This window comes from Otolemur garnettii, unplaced genomic scaffold (genome assembly GCF_000181295.1).
Source record: "Otolemur garnettii isolate 467f Iridium unplaced genomic scaffold, OtoGar3 scaffold00005, whole genome shotgun sequence".
In the NCBI taxonomy this organism is placed as follows: domain Eukaryota; kingdom Metazoa; phylum Chordata; class Mammalia; order Primates; family Galagidae; genus Otolemur; species Otolemur garnettii.
In genome coordinates, this window is record NW_003852400.1 from 41,974,806 (window position 1) to 41,981,044 (window position 6,239).

A 6,239-nucleotide genomic window follows, 5' to 3' on the forward strand; every position below is an offset into this window, starting at 1 on the left:
GGGTGGAGTGCTGTGACATCCCAGCTCACAGCAACCTCCAACTCCTGGGCTCAAGCGAGTCTCCTGCCTCAGCCTCCCAAGTAGCTGGGACCACAGGCGCCCGCCACAATGCCTGGCTATTTTTTGGTTGCAGCCATCATTGTTGTTTGGTGGGCCCAGGCAGGATTTGAACCCACCACCTTAGGTGTATGTGGCTGGTACCTTAGCCACTTGAGCCACAGGCACCGAGCCCCAAATGGCATTTTTATAGAAATAAGAAAAAAATTTTAAATGTATATGAAACCACAAGGACCCTGAATTGCCAAAACAATCTTGAGAAAAACAACAAAGCTGGTGGTGACCACACACTTTCTGATTTCAAACATATTATAAAGCAACAGTAATCAAAACAGTATAGTACTGGCATATAGACCAAGGGAACAGAACAGAGTTCCATAAATGGTTTATATGTGTATTTCCACAAGCTGATACAGAAATAGCAGATATGATAGTGTGGAAATGCAAATTAGATTACTCAAGGACACAGAATTTCTGTCTTCCAAAGGTCAGGAAACCCTATTCCTGAAAGATAAAACATCCAGACTTGCCACATGAAAACTCAGCCACTCCATCCATTCATTTCAAATCTATACAGCTGAACACTTCAACAGGGCAGTCCAATCTGCTATACACTGAGCCCTGTGTTAACTGCAGGCCCTTGGTGCCTTTTCTCTTAAATTCTAAGAAGCAGACGACTAGACAGCCCTCAGCAGCTGCTCTGTTTTGATCTTTACCCTGTGATTAGACATTCAAATAGGTGTGTTACTCATTGTGCCCTTCAGCTTCCCCTCTGTTGCTTTTCAATAGGACCAGCTTTGCTTTACATTTGGGACAGAGGTTTATTTTACCATGTTCTGAAGATATTAATTGCTGCCCTCTTTGTTTTCTGTGTGATAGAGAAAGTGAAGATAGGAGAGATCTGCTCTGTCCCTAGCACAGAAGCCTGAGGTTATGCTAATATAAGATGCCCCACAGGGCAGAAGGAGTCCTTTCTCCTGGCTGGATGGTCACCATTTAAAGTCCTCATCACTAGCAACAATACAGAGTTGATTATCTTTGTCATGCATTCATCCAGGAAGTATTCCTGGCACACAGTGAGCCTACTGCATCCTCCTACTCTTTTGCAGATTACCTTGAAATGACTATTTTTTTGAGGATTTAACTACCAGTATCTAAACATTTGTAGGATTCTCGCCCACTAGAAAATGTTGCTAAACAATGACACATCAACTTAAGTAACATTGTGAGAAATCTCACTTAGGTAATGGATTTACACATTAAAAGACTGACATTTGACTTGTGAATGCTAGCAACACAGGAGAACCCTCTTCAAAGGGGCGTTCCTAACCTGTAATTTAAAGTACCTACCCATTCACACTCCAGGCCACTATACTTTTAAATGTATGCAAAGAATTCTTATTACTGTCTGAAAGAGTTCATGTTTTTTTGTTGTTGTTGTTGTTTTTTGCAGTTTTGGGCCAGGGCTGGGTTTGAACTCACGGACTCTGGCATATAGGGCCGGGGCCCTACTCCTTTGAGCCACAGGCGCCACCCCAAGTTCATGTTTTTTTATTATACTTGCAGCTGACCCACTTCCTGCTCTATGCAAGCAGGGCCCTATGTGTCTTATTTCCTGCTGCAAACATAGAGCAATGCCCAGCACATGGGTGGATATTTCTTAAATATTAAGATTTGTGGGAGAACAGAGAGAGACAACTATTGTGTCCAGATACAATCACATGCTACTAACAAACTTTTAAAGAGGTTCCGTCCATAGTTTATCTTAGATCTGCTACTTCATGTGAAATATAAGTTTGAATCAGGAATTGAAGGTAGAAACATAAGCTGTCCTTTTCAGCAGGCTATTAGTCATGGCTCAAGAACAAAGGCAGGAGCTTCTCCTGCTCCTCAGGCCAGCGTGCTTACTGAGAACTTCTCTCCACTTCCAGCAATGCTGCCAGCTAAAAGATGTTAAACTCCTTAGCCGATTTGAACTCACCTATGCAGTACCTGTGCTCTCTCTGAAAGGTGACGTAAACTGTCAATTCTTTTTTTTTTTTTTTTGAGACAGAGCCTCAAGCTGTCCCCCTGGGTAGAGTGCCGTGGCATTACAGCTCACAGCAACCTCCAACTCCTGGGCTCAAGCGAGTCTCCTGCCTCTGCCTCCCAAGTAGCTGGGACCACAGGCGCCCGCCACAACGCCCGGCTATTTTTTTGGTTGCAGCTGTCATTGTTGTTTGGCGGGCCGGGGCTGGGGATTCGAACCTGCCACCTTAGGTGTATGTGGCTGGCGCCTTAGCCGCTTGAGCTATAGGCGCCAAGCCTAAACTGTCAATTCTTTATGTGATTGCCTCCTAAGAAGTGGCTGATTCCTAGAGATGAGATGCATTCTATGATCATCACGCTCCAAATACCTACATACTTTCTTTTGCTTCAGAGTCTTTCTTCGTTACTCCATTTCCAATTCTGGCTCAGTTTTAGTGGTAGCATATGCTTGGGCAAGGAAATTCTGTCTGCCTTACTAATAAAACACACCTCAGAGCCTCTGAGATTTACCGCAAGAAAGTGTAACCAGCTCTGACCCGGTGGGGGCTCTTTCCTTCAGCTTTGCTCTCCTTTCAAGGCAGCAGCCCCAGGGTGGACTTGCAGCCTGCCCTTGGTTCTCTCTAAACACTTAGTAAACACACAACAGCGCAGCAGTGAATGTCCGGACTGCAACCACAGATTTGGATTTCGATCCTGAATATTCCACTTACTAGCTGTACGTCTTCAAGCAAGAAGCTCTTTCATCTGTCTGACCTTGTCCTTTCTTCTGTAAAACGGAGACAATAATTGTTCTTTAGCTCATACATATTGCACAATATGTTTATTGTAGCATTTAATCTTCACCTCAGCGAATGTTAGTGACAACACCTACATGATGCGACCCCATGACCTCACTGACCTCATCTGCTATTCCCCTTCTCTCTCCTACTCCGGCCATATTGGCCTCCTTGCTGTTACTCCACACTCCAGGTCTGCCCATACCTCAAGACCTTTTTACTGGCTGTCTTCTCTGCCATAGGATACTGTTCCCACAGATGTCCACGTGGCCGAGTCCTCCACTTCCAAGTGACCTCTGCTCACGTGTTACCTCTCCAGTGGGCTTTCCCTGACCAGCTTCTTGGCTACCACAACCCGCCCACTGGCACACCCAATGCCCCTGTCCCTGTGCTGTTGTCTTTCCCTCCATTGCCATCCATAGAAGCTCCATGAAGGCAGGGAATGTTTGTCTGTTCTCTTCACTGAGAGAATCCCAGTGCCAAAACAAAAAGCAGAACCAGTGTCATGTACCAAGTTACACAACGTTGCCCCTGGGGCGCCCACGCCCTGTTGTATTGCATCCACTCTTTTCCAGGGCTCACATATGATAGCTATCAATGCCTTAAGGTCCTCTCCTAGGCTCCCTGCTTTCTAACTGTCAGGCAACTCCATATTAAAAGCACTTTTTAAAAACAAATTACACGGGTGGTGCCTGTGGCTCAGTGAGTAGGGTGTCAGCCCCATATACCGAGGGTGGTGAGTTCAAACCCAGCCCCGGCCAAAATGCAAGAACAAAAAAAAAAATAAATAAATAAAATAAAGTTAAAAAAAAAACAAATTACACACACAGAGTTCAAAATTCAAAAGGTAGATGAAGGTATTGAGGTACAACAAAGAATCCCTCTTCCTCTTATTTCTCTCAGTCTCCCAGGTTTTCTTCCCAAAGGCAGCCAGTGTTACCAATTTCTTGTGTGTCTTTCCAGAGACATTCTGTGCCTATAAAGATGTACATGTGTGTGTGTATACATATATATATTTCACACAAGTGACAACATATGTGACATACTGTTTTGTACTTTAACATTCTATTTTGAAATCCTTCTACGTTAGTCTCAAAACATTTATCTATCTCATTCTTTTGTGTGTATGTGTGTGACAGAGTCTCACTCTGTCGCCCTGGGTAGAGTGCTGTGGCATCATCACAGCTCAGAGCAACCTCAAACTCTTGGGCTCAATCAATCCTTGCCTCAGTCTCCCGAGGAGCTAGGACTATAGGCTCCCTCCATGATCCCCCACTAGTTTTTTTATTTTCAGTAAAGAAGGGGTCTCGCTCTTGCTCAGGCTGTTCTCAAACTCCTGATCTCAAGCAATCCACCCACCTCAGCCTCCCAGAGTGCTGGGGTTACAGGCATGAGCCACTATGCCCCCCCAGTCTCATTCTCTTTATGGGTGCATAATATTCCATTTTGGATGTCCTTTATTGAGTACAATAAATGTTTTTTTTAACAAGTATATTCCAATAAATATATTTTTATAAAGTCATTTGGCTTTGATATAGAATAACTATCCAGTAGAACTACTGAGTTAAAGACTACATGTGTTTTAAACGTCTACAAGTCTGGGCATGGTGGCATAGCTGTTGGCTGAGCTATTTGGGAGGTTAAGGAAGGAGGATCTCCTGAGCCTAGGAATTTGAAGTTCCAGCCTGTGTAACAGAGATCCTGTCTCTAAAACAATAAAAATGTATTTACAGATCTTGCCAGATTTTTCTCCAGATGGTTGTAACTCATGCTACCACCAACAACATATTGAGGGCCTGTTTCCTTACATCCTCTTATTGAATGTTTGGGTTTTAAAAAAAGATCTCAATTAGTAGGAAACAAGCAAATATTTGGATTTGTATCAGATTAACTGTAAAATAATATCTCATTATAGTTTTCATTTGCATTTTTCTTATGAATTTGAGCATCTTTTCCCATAAGACATTTCCCTTGTGAACTGTCTATTTAAGTGTTTGCTCATTTTTCTATTAGATTGTCTCTCTTTTTTATACTGATTTATAGTAGCGCTTTATATTTTAAGAAAATTAGGCTGGTGTTTCTTTCTTTCTTTTTTTTTTTTTGAGACGGAGCCTCAAGCTATCACCCTTGGGTAGAGTGCCATGGCATCACGCTTACAACTCCTGGGCTCAAGCGAGTCTCCTGCCTCAGCCTCCCAAGTAGCTGGGACTACAGGCGCCCGCCACAACGCCTGGCCATTTTTTGGTTGCAGCCATCATTGTTGTTTGGTGGGCCCGGGCTGGTGATTCGAACCCGCCACCTTAGGTGTATGTGGCTAGCGCCTTAGCCGCTTGAGCCACAGGCGCCGAGCCTAGGCTGGTGTTTCTAACAGGAGACACAATCATTTTTCTAAATTTGACTAGAAGTATATTTTTCCCAGTAAATACTTGTGTTTTTTTTTATTTTTTATAACCAAACCTCTATAAGTCTTTTCCTTTAAATTCTCCTGGTTTTGTGTCATACTTCCCTATTCTGAGAATCTTTCAAAATCTGAAGCATAGTACTTCAACACTCACTGTTGAACAAATCTCCAAGACACCCCAATTAGGGTTGGGGGGAAATACGGGAAAGAGATATTTTTTTCCTATACATTAGCAACATCTTTCCTTTTACTGTGGTTTCTTTTCTGGAAAGCACTCCTCTTCTCCAAGCAAATGATATCAGGAATGACTTTATTCTTCAGGTAAGACTCTTCCCTGCCCCCATACACTGGTAACGACAAGGCAAAGCTAGTCTGATAGTGTAACATCTTGCCCACATCACAAATGAATTATAACACTCTAAGCGTTACATAGTGTCAGCAAGGTTTGTTGCTCTTGACACCCTGAGTCTATACCGGCAACACCACCATCTAAAGGGAACCACTCAAGGAATATTAAGAGAATCCAGTAAAGTAAGCATCAGACTATGAACACAGATGAAATGTTCTCAGTCTCCCACACTGTGAAAGCTGAGGCCTGGGCTGGCTTTAAACATATTATGCTGTATGCTTATTATCTTTTCTGTTCTTCTTGACATCCACTTCTGATCCTGACTCTACTAAGGACAGAGGCTACTGCAGGAGACCTTTTACCCCAATATCACATTTGCCTTCTAATAGCTAGAACTCAGCATTTGAATGCAGCAAAGGGACGTAGACTAGGCTTGGCGTCCTAGCACAGTGGTTATGGTGCCAGCCACATGCATTGAGGGTGGCAGGTTCGAACCCAGGCCAGCAAAACAACAATGATTACTGAAACAAAAAAAGAGCTGGGTGTTGGCTTGGCGCCTGTGGCTCAAGCGGCTAGGGCGCCAGCCACATACACCTGAGGTGGAGGGTTCGAATCCCCAGCCCGGGCC